The sequence below is a fragment of the Calliphora vicina genome, chromosome 4 (genome assembly GCF_958450345.1).
Source record: "Calliphora vicina chromosome 4, idCalVici1.1, whole genome shotgun sequence".
Lineage (NCBI taxonomy): Eukaryota > Metazoa > Arthropoda > Insecta > Diptera > Calliphoridae > Calliphora > Calliphora vicina.
Genome location: NC_088783.1, coordinates 3,538,989 through 3,555,943, shown reverse-complemented (window position 1 = coordinate 3,555,943; position 16,955 = coordinate 3,538,989). Strand labels below are relative to the sequence as shown.

Genomic DNA, 16,955 nt, shown 5'->3' with positions numbered 1-16,955 from the left:
AACAGATAAAGTTTATAAATAAATTTAAATATGCTTTTAAATATACATATTTAATAAATGTTAAATAAATTTAAAACTAAAACTGCACATTATTTGTTAAACCATTAGTAGTCTACACATTTCATAACGGAAGTCCTCGGTCAGGTCAGAAAACGCCGGCGCGCCCTGGCATTTCCATGATAATTGGAAATACGTCACTCAGCAACATCTGTACCAACCGGAAGTTATTTATCCAGGGAAAAACTTTCGATAAATATTAATATTATTAGAAAATCAAGAACACCTAACAGTAAGTAATACGATTTATACCCGGAAATTTATCCACAATATTATTCATGTAATTTTCATGTACTATATATGTATATCAGTAATAGTAACTGAGACAGATCAAATATATATATATTTCAATGAAGAAAGATTTCTTCCAAATATTTTATTTCATAATATAGTTAATATGTATTTTTTTTTTCAAAGCTGCGTTGTGTATGCGAGTCAATATTACCAAGTAATAGGGCCCATATACAACACCATCATTATTGAGCAATGAAGTGATTGTGCAATTAAGCTTGAAGCACACATTACTCCAGCATGCTGGTATAAAATTAATTTTTTACCAAAAATTCTGAGGAAAAGTTTGTAATGAATAATGATAAACAAAAACGGAAAATGATCAAATAAAAAAAACGTATTTGCATGAAGAAATGGTTAGAAAACAAAGGAGAACTAGGACACACTAAACTTCTAAAAGAAGATGGTACATTTTTCTTCTCTGGAACATTCCTGATCTTCCAAAAATGGAGTTTATCGTAATACCACAACGAAGACTCCAAAACATCATCTGTTCCTGCAGTATTCGAAAAACGTTGATTTTTTTGACCATTCTTGCTCTTGGCCCACCTCTTTCAATTGTTCTACCATTTTATTGTAGCATTGGTTTTTAATTCATAGGCAAGGCACTGTTTTATAAACTTCGAAAATTTATTTTATTTTTTGATGTTTATGTCTTGACGATTTAAATTTTACAACACACGATTCAATCATGCTGGTTCAATCAAAAAAATATCAAACTATTTTTGATAAAGCACCAGCAGCTGGTATAATCACACCACAAGCTCATACACGATCAATCAGCTGGCACAATCACTTGATTGCACAATCATGATGGTGTTGTGTATGGGCCCTATAAGAGAGCTACATTCGGCTGTGCCGAATCTTACATACCCTTCACAAATAATACTTTAAAAAACATTTTTTTAAATATTTTGAGGTAAACTAAATTTTTTTTTTTCAAAATTGTTTCTGAAATTTTTTTTTTCGAAATTGTTTTTTTAATTTTTTTACAAAAAAAAGTTTTTTCCAATGTTTTTTAAAAAAAAATTTTGGAAAAAGAATTTATAACGAAAAAATTTTTTGATGAAAAAAAAAATCGGGTTAAAAAATATTTTTCCCTATTTTGACCCATTGTAGGTCCAACTACTAGGTCCAATACTATAGCCGTATATACATCGTTACAATGGAATTTGAAATATCTATCATTAGATATCCATATTGTTTATATTAATGACTCAGATATAGATAAAAAATTGGCCAAAAATCGAGGTTGTTCAGGTTTTTTCCTTATTTCTCAGCCATTTGTGGTCCGATTTTTTATAGCCAACGAGCTGGAAGAATTCACGATATATTGATGTATGAATCATGTATGTAAGTTATTTGGGGGCTACGGAATGATGATTTCAGCATACAGACGGACATGGATATAGCGACTTCGAGATCTATAACGATTCAGAATATATACTTTGTGGGGTCGCAAATGCAAAAATGTATGCCTTACCACTCATGCTGAAAGGTATACAAATTTATCATATCAAGTACGACAAGTAAACTTCAAATTGAGCTATGACTGCCACAAAGTATCAAAACAAATATAATTTTTCAACTTATGAGCAATGTTTTTTATACATATTATCAAATAATAATATCATAATAGTTAAGAAACAACCCTAAAACCAAAAATAACCGAAACCGCGTTTTTGAATTTTGTCGGTTTTTTGGAAATATTGGAAGGTCAATTGTCACTTAATGTCCCTTTGCAATTTGAAGCGTAGTCTGTTTAACACTTATTTTATTAAATTATTTGAGTTATTATTCAAATTAAGGTAGTTATAGACGACAATAATACTGTGTATTTTTTTAATTCTCTATAATAATGAATCCTGTTTGAAATGTATGTAACATACACACAGCCTCTAAAGTGAGTAAACATCAGTTATTTTTTTGATTTTGTTAGAAGATTCAGAGTCGAATCTGTTATTCAGCCCAATCTCCAACAAACCGAAACGTTTAAATTTTAATCGAAAAAATCAAATAATTTGTGATGTTTACTCACTTGAATGAATGAGAGAATCCACTAGGATTAACTTTGTGGGACTTTCTGTAATAACAAACCTATTAAAAGAAAATTAAGAACGTACAAAGGGGGACTTAAGCTTTTGAATGGTACTATTTGAATTTTCTATAAAAATTTTCGAATATTCTACATTATGATCCTAAACACAGAAAAAACTATTTCTTAAACTGTTTCAATTCAAATATTTATCACATATTGAACTGGTTTCAATTATTTCATAATTGAATCAAGTATTTATGTGCTCAAAAACTAAATTTTCTGAATAGATAATTTTCGTAATTGAAAACACATTTTTGTTATTTTTTGTGTGTTTCAATTACGAAAATTATCTATTCAATAATTTTTGTATTTAAAGTTCAACCTATAGAGAACATAGAGCGGAAACTAGAAAAAAACTCAAACAAAAAAATTACTCAAAATAATCACACATACGAGTGTTGTTTTTGTTTTCACATAGTTTTTTCTACTATACATTCACACCACTTAGGTTTTTGACAACTGAGTTAGGTCTTTGAGTGGAGAGTTTCCGCTCTATCTCTATTCTCTATGATTTAAAGTTCAACCCATAGAGAACATAGAGCGGAAACTAGAAAAAAACTCTAACAAAAAAATTACTCAAAATAATCACACATACGAGTGTTGTTTTCGTTTTCACATAGTTTTTTTACTAATACATTCTCACCACTTAGGTTTTTGACAACTGAGTTAGGTCTTTGACAGGAGAGTTTCCGCTCTATGTCTATTCTCTATGGTTCAACCAATAACGAAAATTGTATATTCAATTGTCAAAATTATCAAATTTCAAACTCAAAATTCAATAGAAAATATCAGAAAATTTTGTTCTTGATCACATGAATACTTGATTCAATTATGAAATAATTGAAACCAGTTCAATAAGAAATTTTGGTTATCTTTCTGTCTGTAGTTAATAAATGTTAAATTAATGTGTGTTAATTTAAATGAAATGGATATGGTTTAAATAATATTAATTAATATTTAAGAAAGGCATAGAATAAATAAATACAACGGAAGGAGAGAGAGAGATATCATTTATGGGCAAAAGTAAGATGGATTTAAATGAGAAGTTACGCAATGCAAGATTTTGACCCTGATAGATCCAAAACATTTTTAAATTATGAACTGTTTATATCTTGTAAAAGCTTGCAAGATATAAACAGCAAGTTGCTAAAAGTCAAAGTTCAGAGAGGAAAAATTGCTCATTAATTAAGAAAAAAGAAAAACTAAGTGTATATGTATGTATATGTAAATATTTTTATATTATTTATATGACATTATTTTGTCGAATATGTAGATACAAAAACCTTTTCAAAGGCATATTTGTTATGAATTTTTTTTTGCTTATAAAATTAATACTTTTTCAAAAGGTTTAAAAAATTCAATTAAAATATTATTTATCTGCTGTTGTTGCTGCTGTGTTTTTTTGTTGTTGTTTTTGTTGTCACTGCTGCTAACAAAAAGCTTGAAAAAAGTATTAAAATAATTGCCTTGTGTTTTTTTCTTCTTAATTTTTTATTATTTTCCATTTGAGTTTTTTTCGAAATAAAAAAAAAATTGTACATATTTCTATGACATACTCAAGGGGATTTTATTTTATTTTGTGTGTTTTTTATAAACAAAAATAAATTTGTTTAATTTATTCTGTACTTTTTTTTGCTGTTTTTATTGTAGTTTTTTGTTTAATTTTATATTGAAATAAAAGTGAAAAAAATAATAAATAAATAAAGAACCAACAACAAAAATATGTGTGCGTGTTCATGTATTTTGTTGTTGTTTTTTGTTAAAATATTTCTTTTTTTTTGTTTTTGTTTGTTGCTGTTGTTTTTATAATAATAATTTCAATAAAATTGAGGTGATTTTTTTGTATTGTTTCACTTTTTTGTTGTTGTTATTGTAAAAATTTAATTAAAAAACTTAATAATATTTTTGTTGTTTTTGTATTGAGGGGCGATAAAACTTTATATTCATTATTATTACTTTTTTGCAGTTGTTGTTGGTGTTGGTTGCTTTTTGTTATAGCCAATGATTAAATTTTTTACTTTTTTCAAGGAAAATCTGTTGTTTTTTTTTGTTCGCAGTATTCAAAATTTTTTTATAATTTTTTTTTATTATTTATTAATAATATGTATAGAGAAATAAAATATTTTTATTTATTAGTTTTTTTAGAGTTAATAAAATATTTCCTGTACATAAAACTTAACAATAATTTATTTCACTCAATACAATAAATATTATATGTATTATTGTTGTATGTCAGTACAATATATATTTTTTTTTTCAATTTCATATCATTCTAAAATAATAGTAAAATATTAAATTAAAAACTGCAAAAAAAGGAAAATATAATAAATAAACTGTTTGCTTTTTTTTCTTAAAATTTACTTTATTTATTTAAAAAAAAAAGAAATATAATTATTTTTAAACACGCAAAATGTAATTAGTTTAGTGAGTATTGAAAAGTAATATGAACAACAACAAAAAAAAACATAATAATTATATGTATAAATATTTATATCAAATGTTAAAAGCGTTAAAAAATGTGAGTTGAGGTGCAAGGATGTCATGTTGTTAATTAAATATTTAATTAAAAATTTAATTGTGTTATTAAAATTTTTTCATATTTTTATATAGCAGTAACATTTTCTGAAGTACACAAATACATAGATCGCTTAGTTAGTTTTTACTATTTCAATGCAGAAAAGATTAATGAATTCAAAAAAAGTTTGCTTTAAATCTATAATTTGACTATCAATCTGTGTTTTCAAAAACGTATACAAATTTTAATAAAAAATGTATGCAAAATTTTACAAAAACATGGCAAAATTATTTCAGTTAACTTTTTGTCCAAATAAACATTTTTAATAAGCGATAAAATGTTTATTTATAAATATGTTTTTAAATGGCACCGATATGAAACGGTTATACTAATTTGATATTTTTTTTTGGCATGATAGGTTGGAAAACGACCTATCATGGTTTATACGTCATGCTGAGTACATTACAAAATGTGTCAAAAACAACCTCAAATTCAGGTCATTCAAAAAACCCGTTTTCAGTGATGTTCCTCAACTTATCGACCTGTAACACAGTCAGTTTTTGTTCGACTTTAAATTTGTTAACGGTTTTTGAAAGAAAACTGATTAAGCTTTAAAATTACGTTGAATTTTTGATACATTTGTAAGTTATAAGTTTTATTTTTGTTAAGAATATCCAAAAAAAAACTTTTTTGATTTCAGTAGCTTTTTATTGCTTATTTTGATATGAAACAAGTAAGAGGGCTATATTCGGCTGTGCCGAATCTTATATACCCTTCACCAAATTATGCTTTAAAATAATTTTTTTTAAATATTTTTAAGTAAACCAAATTTATTTTTTTTTAATTGTTTTTCAAAATTTTTTTTTTTTGAAATTGTTTTTTAATTTTTTTTAAAAAATTTTTTTTCTAAATTTGTTTTTAAATTTTTTTTTTTTAGTTTTAAATTTTTTTTTTTGGAAACAAATGTATGACAAAAAAAATTTTTTGATGAAAAAAAAATTCGGGTTAAAAAATATTTTTCCCCATTTTGACCCATTGTAGGTCCAACTTACTTATCTACATCGTTGCAATGGACTTTGAAATATCTATCATTAGACATCCATATTGTCTATATTAATGACTTAGTAATCCAGATATAGATAAAAAATAGGTCAAAAATCGAGGTTGTCCCCGTTTTATGCTCATATCTCCGTTATTTATGGACCGATTTTGCTGATTTTAAATAGCAAACTTCTCGAAAGCATGTCTGACAGAATTATTGAAGATTTGGATCCCGAAGATATCTGGGGTCTTCAGAAAATTGATTTCAACAGACGGACAGACAGACAGACAGACGGACATGTCTTAATCGACTCCGCTATCTATAAGGATCCAGAATATATAGAAATTACAAACGGAATGACAAACTTATATATACCCTTCTCACGAAGGTGAATGGTATAAAATTATAAAAATGTATTAAGAAAAATTAGTTCTTAAAAAAACATAGTTTTAATTTTTCAAATCTGATAAAAATTGTGCCGAATCTTATAAATTTTTTTTTTTTAATTTTTTATTGTAATTTTTTCAGTTCTTCTTAAATTTTTTTAATTTTTTTGTGAAAAAAATTTTATGGTAAAATAATTTTTTTTTTTTGAAAAAAACTCAGGTTAAAAAATATTTTTCCCGTTTAGGTCCGAATTTTTATGGTGTTATATATGTATGTATGTACGTCGTTGCAAAGGTCCTTGAAATATCTATCATATTGTCTATATTAAATCAAAAATAGGTTAAAAATCGAGGTTGTCCTGCTTTTTCTTCATATCTCAGTCATTTGAGGGCCGAACCGGGTCCATAGCGGATATATTGTTGTATGAATCAGGTATGCAAGTTATTTGGGGGCTACGGAAAGTTGATTTCAACATAGAAATTTTAGATTGATCGGAACAAAATATTGCACAAATGTTAAGAATAATAAAATAGTATTAAGGAGGAATGAGCCAAAAATATATTCGCAAGAAATTGTATAGGTTTTTGTGTGTATTTTGTCCTTGGATTACTGTAAAATTTTGCATTTGAACTTAATAATGAACTCCGCTACTATTCAGCCGGTCGACCAAATTGCACAACATCTAAAGAATAAAGTTCAAAAAAAAATCCACGTCATACACATCAGCTTCTAGAAAAATAGATTATATCTAATCTCTAATTAAGTCTATACAAAGAAGAGCAATTTCAGCTGTGCTCAAAAGCTATAGAGCCGCGAAGAAACCATTTTTATTGCAGGAAAATCGTAAAGCTCGCCTTAAATTTGCTCGAGTACATTTAAACTGGACCGATGCACAATGGAATGCGGTTTTATTTTCCGATGAATATAAATTAAATTTTGTAGCTTCTTCGACGACCAGACTAAATCCCAAATACATACTGAACTCGAAAAGTTAATAATGAAGGCGGACATATTATGGTATAGGGTTGTTTTTCATGTGTGTGAAAATATATTGCAGGGGAAGATGCTGCCTCATGCCCATGATAAAATGCCCCACCAATGTATATCTCTACATGACAATGACACTAACCAAGTGATGCCAATTTTTTCCTAAAATTTCGCACGTAGGGAAAAAGGGAATGATTTCTTACTTTTGTCGAATTGTAGAGATTTTTGCGATGGCAATTTAAAACTATATATTTTCCAATTATAGAATTCAAAAAAATAAAATTAGTTTAAGTGTATTATTAGAAACTCGTAAATTTGGTATAATATGAAGTAAATAATAATATGACATTCACCGCTTTCAAATTATATAGTAATTCCCCTTTTTACGCTATTTGACATTTCCTTAAAGAGCTAGCTGCGCTGATAATTTTTGAAAACTACTATAGTAGTTTCTCCAATAAATTTTCTTTTGAAGTAAACACTTGTTTGGTTTTGTGCATTTTTTTTACATACGTACGCCATCTTTGCAGGTCTCTTCGATTTTAATAAGTATGGCCCATAATCATAGTCAAAAATAAAGTACATTTTAAGAGAATTAAACTCGACTTTACTTAAGAGTGGACTTTAGGTCTATCATAGACAAGTTAAAGTATACTTCTGGCGCTGAAGTCGACTCTAAATATAAAACTAGCTAAAGTTGTTTTTAACTCGTTTAACAACAGCATCAGCTGTTCTTCGCCGAGTAAAAAAGTTCGTCACAAAGTAAAAAATGTTTAAGTTACAAGATATTGGTAGAGATTTTGCAATTATTGAACAGTTATCAATAAAATTAGTACCAAAATATCGTAATTTGATATTAATCTTATCTTTTCCATTTTTCCACAACAAACAACTTTCTTTCATTAGATGTCCCGGTAACTTTTATTGTTTACGTTTTTTTTAAATTTTTTTTTAATTTTGTATGTCAGCTGTTCAGCGTTGCCACTTGTCTGTTTTTTGTTGTATATTGTATGAAAACATTTTCTACATTTGCGGTGGCACCCAGTTAAAGTCATATCAATTTAAAACATACTTTAATTTTGACTATGGTTGCAAATTCATAAAAAGCTGGTTTTTATTTTAAAGTTGTTTTTAAAAAGAACCGACTTTAGTGTTTGACTATGATTATGGGCCTATGTTTTTAAGTAATAAATAACATTAAAACATAACTAATTTTAGAAAAAAATGTCCGATTCGTCTTCTGAGAATTATGAAAACAAATCAAGTTGGTAGAGATAAGAGAAGCTATTGGGATAGCTGGAGCCGGTCAAAGAAGACGACTTTAAATGCAGATGCAAGGCTGGTGGCAAAATATTAAATTGCGGTAAATCAAATCTAAGTAAACAAGCTAATACCCAAATGCACAAAAAAATCTTTCAGAACCAAAAACCCAAAATATTGATTCATTTTTTGACCCGGAAAAAATCAATGATGTGGCCAAATTCGAAATCCGCTTAATTCTTAGCCGTTCAAATTTGAAAAAAGCAGTGTAGGGAAAAATGTAGGGAAAATAAAAAGTGGGTGTAGGGAAAAAAGGGATTTTTTTCATAAGCGTAAGGATTTCTGAAAAAATCACTTCCCTAAACACAAATCGGTGAATGCCATGCAGTGGCCAGCACAGTCATCCGACCTTAATCCTTAATGGGAGTTGTAAATATAAAGGTAAATCGGGAATTGGTACATCGAGATCCAAATGAATTGTATCAAGCTATAATAAATAAGACATGACAACAATAGAGAATTTTATTGATTCTATGGCCGGGTAACTTATCATGATTTTAAACATAGTTAAGGCAAATCAATGTTTAAATATATTTTTTTGTATGGAAAAAATATATATAAACATTGATTAAGCCTTAATTTTATTTTTGAAATTTTGATAAGTCCAATTTGGTCCAATATGTTGTAACCAATACCAAATATCAAATAATAAACTTTTAAATTTGAATAAAATCTTAGAAACATATTTTAAGCATTTGCTTAATTTGTATCTGCTAACGACTCTATTCAAATATATATTTGAATTGGGCATAATTTAAACATTTTTATTCAGCAGATTAAGGCTTTGCAGGACAAAAATACTAAATTAATGCTCAATTACAAAATTGCAACAATTTCAGGAAAAATTATATAAATTAAAAGCCAACTAATAGATGAAAGTTCAAGATAAGAATATGTATATGAATAAATTTCAAAAATTGTATTACAACAAATCAGCATTAGATAAACCATAAACACGCATTATAACACAAACACAACATACATATCTAGTAATAGCTAAAAAATTGATGATGAGTAGAATAAAATTGAATAAGAACAACAACTACAACAACAAAATAAAATTAGAGCAAATACAAACAAGGATAGAGACATAAACAAAAACAAGAAAAATATAAATAAAAAAACACTTGTTGTATCGTCAAATGAACAAAAAGAGAGAAATGATAAATAAACACAATCACACAGATACAAACAACAAATACATGCTTTCATACATATGTACATCCATACAACCACGATTAGAAGTAACAGTTATACAATGTACATGTTTTTATTTACTATGTATTTCAATTTGTATTTGTAGTTGTTGGTATATTGCGGATGGTTGGAGGCGGGGGTGTGAGGAGATTTGAATGTTTGTTTTTGGACAATGAACTTGACACTTTTGTTTTTGTTTTGCACGCTTTTCAATTTACATATTTTACACATGCATTGCACACCCGTATACATGAGTAGAACCAAGAGCGTAAACTGTAAATGCTTAGTTTTGAATGTAGGTACGTACCTATATTACGTAGAAATTTTGCAACATGCACACTAGCTAGACCAGCAATTGAAACAAATTTGTCATGGATGAATTGTAATTGATGGTAACTAACGCAAGCCGGAATCGATTCTATAATTGTTAATTTTCATTTTTATTTTATCGCAAGTTGTTAAAAATTTGTATTTTGTAGATTTTTACTAATATATTGCGATTTCGTTTTTAAATGTTTGAAATAAATATTATATTCTGCTTATTTCGGTAGTTCTAAGATCAAAAGCATAAAATATTGATCGTTTGTTTGGCTTTGTCTGGACAATAAAAAAAATTGAGTTCTAAAGTGATCAAAAAATTGGTTCCCGGTTTAGAATTAGAATTTTCCATAGATTGCGTTTCTGCTATACGATTTTTTACGTTTTCCATACAAGTCGACCCAGCCTATTATACATAATTGTTTTTACCCACCGACCATTTTTAAAAAGATTCAATTAGGATTCAGTTAGGATTCCATACGATCTAACTGTACTCTCTACGATTCCGAAACCCGTTACTCGTTATTTTGTAAGCTTTATGATATGTATATCAAATATCATTTAAAACATAAACAAGCTTAATGTCTACAATTTTAGAATTTTAACGAATATTGTTTGTAGGCTTTATATGGACGTTATTACCCATTATGGACCTATCGTCATACAAGTTGCTAATATGATTTTAGGTATTTATAAACGTTTTTTGAGTTGAATTTTATATCAATGTCGATGTTTATAAGAGATTTATTCACGTTAAAGAGATTTTCAGATGCGGGTGCTATGGTCAATTATAGGACGATTTCCACAAACGTTGATAATGTAATTTTTACTAATACATATAAGACTTATTTACGTTGAATTTTATATGAACACTCACATACATATTTAAAGTAATTGTCAGGGTTAAGAATGACATTTGTATGGTGGCTAGGTGGAATGAAAAGAGCTTATGTGGTCTAGGGTACAAAAATCCATTGCTGTTACACCAATGAAATCAAAAATTTAAAATAAATTATATGCGCCACAAATTTTTCATTTCCTAAAAAGTTTAATGACTTTTTATTAATTGGACATAAAAACAATTTAAAGTTTTGTTAAGAATATATAACCCCCTGTCTATACTTGACAAATATTCATCATAACAATAAATAACATTTGTTGTCAAGACAAAGTTGTCTAAGCAAAAGCACTAACAATTTTATCATAACGAAACAATAATACTAATAAATGGAGACTATACCTGATAATTTTTTATTTAGACAGCCATTTTGAAGTTTATCATAATAAAAATGTATCAGGTATAACCAGGGGGTAATGAAATCAATAGTATAAATAACAAAAAAAAATGTACAGTAAAACTAGTTTGTAGTTTTTCTCAATCCCGAGAGATATGTTTCAAAACAATATAAACTGACATATTTTAGGACCTTATTCAGGCCATCATTTTATAAAACAAAACGTTTTGTATACAAAATAAGTAGACTTTTTTTAATTTCTTCCACTTTTGTCGTTGAGGTTTACAAAATGAGACCTTCAGTAAAATGGACGAATTTCTAGACAATTATTTATAACTAGTTTATCGCCCCGGCTTCGCCCGGTAGCATTTACTAATGTTAGTTCATCAAGTTTCTCCAACCCACGCACACCAGCCTGTTCTTATTTATTTGCAAATAAAATATCTAAATTTGTACTGCATACTTTAGGGAGCTTTCTATTACAGTTGACTGGACTAACAAAAAAATAATTTCAGAGTTTTACCCGGAATTTTTGAATTTTTTTCTTTACAAACCATCTCCTGAAAATTTCGAATCGAATAAAAAAAAATCAGCCAAATCGCTCCAGCCGTTCTCACGTGATGACATTACATACATGGACCATTTCATTTTTATATACATATATAGATAATTTCATTGGTGTGAATGATGCTATTTTACTTATGTACATATCGCAAGATTCGATTTGAAATTTCAAATCAATTAATTTATTTGCATTATGCTAGGAACAGAATTACAAACAATTATATATTTGCCTTTTCAGTCACCTAAATTTGCCTTTTTTACATAGTTTTCAAATGTTCAAACCGTAGAGAATACATTCTCACCACTTAGGTTTTTGACACCAGAGTTAGGTCTTTGACAGCAGAGTTTCCGCTCTATGTCTATTCTCTATGGTATAAATGTTCAAACTGAATGAATTGAAAGTACTAACATTGTAAAAGATTTACTTGTCCTGCTTTTCATGCAATATAGAAACCAGGTACTGTATTTTTCAAGTTACAGTAGGGTCTAGATTTAAAAGAAACTTATACGACAATACTGAGTATCAATATTTGTCAAAAACGTATGTATCACCAGACAAGCTATTATATCGAAAAATAATTTCAATACCGGTATTTTAACAAAATGTACAAAATTCAAATACGTCCCTAGTCGACCTACATAGTATATCTTCGTATAGGAAGCTGGAATACTTAAACCTTTAGATTAAAATCAGGAGTAATAATGGTACATACTTTTCCAGTTTATGTGTAGAGTTATAAATGATACTCCACCACATTCCAATTCGAATTATAAATGGTACTCCGCCAGTATTAATTTTAATGTTTTCTATGGTCACCTCTTTTTTATGGTCGTTAAGTTTTCCCTAATTAATTTGACACATAAAAACATTACGTAGACATATTATATATCAGTGGATAGAGAATTTTATATATTTTTCAAAAATATATAACTATATAACTTTTGAAAATTAAAAAATTCATGGAATAATTTTTTTTGAAAAATATGACAAAAAATTATTTTTATTGCGTTTTTGCATAGATAAAAATTTTACAAATTGAAATTAAATTTATATTTATGAATATTTTTTAATGAAATTTTACAGTTATATAGATTTTTCTATTAAAAATAGAAAAATAAAAACAAATTTTGAAATTTGTAATCAGGAATCCCGCTATTCCCAAAAAAAATGGTGAAAAATTCCAAAAATAGGATTTTTAGTTTTTTGGCTATAATATCCATAACACTGGCTGATGTTACCGGAGCCCTTTACAAAATAATTAAGAACATATTTGGCCATCTAAAATGGTTTGCTATATTTTGATATCGACTATGCGATTTGAGAATTTTTGCCCAAAAAGTTGAATTTTACATAAAAAATAGGCGTTTTTTTGATGGACCTGTTCCGCCCGATATCAACAATTTTCAAATTTGTGTTCATTTAAAATATATAATATTTAATTCCTAATACATCTTCTTAGAAATTTTTTTAGATAACTTAAAAAGAAAAAAAGTAGTTTTTCCAAAAACTAGCGAAAAATCACCTTTTTTTAAATGTTTAAATTAAAATGCTTATAACTTTGAAATCAGTTATGATTTTTAAACAACTATTTTTTTGTTTGACGTATACGTTTGTTGTTAGTCCAATAAAAGAAAAATAGAGTAAATTGGGAAATATTTGAACCCGCAGTTTTTAAAAAGCTGGAGTAGAGCGGGTAAAAATGTTTAAAATTTTATTTTCAAATGCGAATACGTCCTAAGTTATAAGAGATAATTTATAGGATTTTTGTAGTGTTCGACAAGGAGATTTTATATACATATGTAATTTTAGGATCGTTTTAAAAATGTAAATGTCTGCTCCCATGAGCTCCAAATTCAAAACTTAAACTCGACCAACACTTCCTCTTTGCGCATATGAAATTTCATTGGAATCTGACTAACCGTTTAGAAGTTACACATTTATTTCCCTCTATTTTTTTAACAGGAACCGTTATACGAAGCTCTGCATCACAGACGTGCCTGAGCGAGATGCAAAATTGTAAAAGGCAATAAAACATTAAGAAATAATGACATTGACGCTCGAGTTGTTAATCAACCCAGACTTACTTTCATTAAGATATTATAGAAACAAAATCAGTTGATTTCTTAAAAGCCATACGGTTTGTTTGACAAGAAAAGCTTTCAAAACTGCAAACACAAACTATATGAAATATGCTCCATAGAGATGGTTGCAATGCCCGAATTTAGTGGTAAGTCAAAAAATAATCGTGCGTTTGTAATTTCCAAAATTTTCATTTACCACCCCATTCTATCCTTATAGATATCGGATGCTGATTTTGGCTTTTTTGAAACGTGAAAATTGTCGCCTCTGCATATTTTATGTCTTAAATTACCATGAAACCATGTATTTTTTACAAAAAATGGTAAAAAAAATAGTAGGTTGTTCGAAAAATATTCGAACAATCGACTTTTTCCTGAAAAAAGTCGAAATCGACTTTTTGGTCGGAAAAAAGTCGAACAATCGATTATGTTGTCTCAAAAGTCGAATAGTCGATAAAAGTCGACTTTTTAGATTTTTAAAAAAAATATTGCACTTGCATTTTTTGTAGTGTATGCTAATATATGTAAATAATAAATAAATGTTTATAAAATAAAGCTTTTTTCTACACAACATTCTTCTAACTATTATCGCCTTGATAAATTTCATTTTTATTGCTAAAAATTACAAAAGGCGCATCAATAAATGTAGAAACCATGTATTTTTTACAAGAATTGGTAAAAACTTGAAAAAAGTCGAAAGTTCGAAAAATCGAAAAATCGACTTTTCATAAATTACCAAATGTCGAAAGTTCGAAAAGTCGACTTTTAAAAAACGGAAAAAGTCGAAAGGTCGAAAGTCAGCTATAGAACCCTAATAAGCAGCACTTCTTTCGCACGAAATTCAAACCAACAGCTGATCATGTTTTTGCATATAACATTTTTCGCAAATATGAATAGAGTACTAACTATACTAGGCCTAATAGATTACGATTCCGTTATAACTATGAGAAAATTTACATTTAATAAAAAAAAAATGTCAAAATTTAAAAAAAAATAAAATTTTCGCCTTGTAACGCAATTTCATTATTCAATTTGTCTCAAATTTTCAGAGCTGGACTTTAATACATTTAAACAAAAAAAACACCCTACAAATTAGTTGAACAGATTGTGCATCATTGGTTGTACTAGTAGAGAGTGTCAAGTTTATATTGTAGTGGTATCGGTGCAAAGTTGTAGTTGTTGTTTGTTGACTTTGATGTTGATGGCATATATACATACAGACAGACGACGTACATACGTATGCGTGTTTATTATTTGATTTGAACGTTTTATTGTTTTTTTTTTTTCTATTTCGCTTTTTTTAACCGGCATAAACAAATCTCAACGAATTGAGATGTAAAAACAAAAACCAAAAACTATACAACGTTCATTCATGTGTATTATATGTACGTACGAGTATGTTTAGATGTGTGTATGCACTAAATGAAATGTACATATTCGTTAATAGAAAAATGATTAGTGTTTTATTTCTTTCCTTTTTACAAATCACCAACAAAATATGTAAAAAGGTATGTGTGATAAATAATGTGTTTATTAAACATTATTTTTGTAGTTGTACATACATACATATTTGCATTCTACATTAAAACAACAAGAACCAAAAAGAAATGCTTAAATTAAATTTTAAGTTTATGAAATATGAACTTTAAACGATTTTTTATTTTTATGGCATTATTAAAATTTAATTCAATAAGGAAGTGCATTGTAATAACGTTTTTTATTATTAACAATTTATTACTCACCTGCCTTGTGGTGGCGTTGTTTGTTGTATATTTTTATAACAATTAATAAGCTTTCAATTAAAAGTATAAATTTTTTTTTTGTTAATAAAACAAAAATTTTTTAGCAGCTGTTCATACACTGTTCAAATTTGTGATCCACAAAAAAAATTAAAAACAAGCAAATTTAAATTAACAACAAAAACGCCTTTTCTGGTTTTTTTTATAATTTTGTTGTTATTTAATACATAATTGCAAAATAAAATGATATGACTTTTTTTGTTAATTTATTTTCGGTAGGGTTTTAAATTTAATTTCAAAAATATTTATTTACAAAACAAATCATTGATGTCAGAGTCATTAAACCCGGAAATGTACAGAAAAACGGTTTTTAAAAAATGCGTTTTTTATTGTTGTGATTTTATATGTATGTATGTATTTCAATTTATAACTTTTTGTTTTTGTAAATTATTTTTAGCAATTTCAGTATTTTTTTTTATTTTCTTAATTTATTATCTATTTTTTCATTGATATTTCCTCTTTGCTCTGTTTTTTTTTTTTTTGTAGCTTAAAATGCTAAATTGTAAATTTTTTTCTTGTTGTTGTCACTCATAACTTTTTTTGTGTTTTTCGTATTTCCGTTTTTACTTATAACAACAAAAAACACGGTAATTTTTTTTCTTTCTTTAAAACACATTCACATACATCAACTTTTTTAATTTTTTTGCATACGTTCGTAACAAGTGTTTTTTGTTTATGTTTTTCTTTGGAGATTTTACGGAAACGACTATAGACGTTTATAGCAACCGTTACAAACCACCGCTAATAATCAACTGATTTTAAGTATCCAATTGGAGTTTTCTGTTTCAGAATTTCTGTTAATGCAAAGATGGCGTTTTATTTTGCAAGAGAGAACAGAGAGAGCAAGAGAAAAAAACTGACAACTAATAACAGTGTTGCCATTTCATGTCTAATTACAAATCATGTGTGTACTATAGTGAAATAGAAATAGATTTTAGTTTTAAAGTCACATCTGTGGTAAAAGATGGGAAACTATATCATCATTACCGATATAACTATTCAGTATGGAGAAATATCTATTACTATGTATGTATATATACAGTAGGACGAAATAACATTTTATATG

General features: G+C 27.5%; 1 protein-coding gene across 2 annotated transcripts in view; it reads right to left on the bottom strand.

Annotated features, from left to right (window-relative positions):
• The window catches only part of LOC135956930 (protein tramtrack, beta isoform), a 68,998-nt gene extending 52,294 nt beyond the window's left edge, over window positions 1-16,704 (bottom strand). The window contains exon 1 of one of the 2 annotated variants that reach the window (XM_065507542.1): window positions 15,833-16,704. The gene's annotated coding sequence lies outside the window, so the exon portion shown is untranslated. The remainder of the gene's footprint in view (window positions 1-15,832) is intronic. The other variant, XM_065507541.1, reaches the window with a different exon arrangement.
• Window positions 16,705-16,955: the final 251 nt, after the last annotated feature.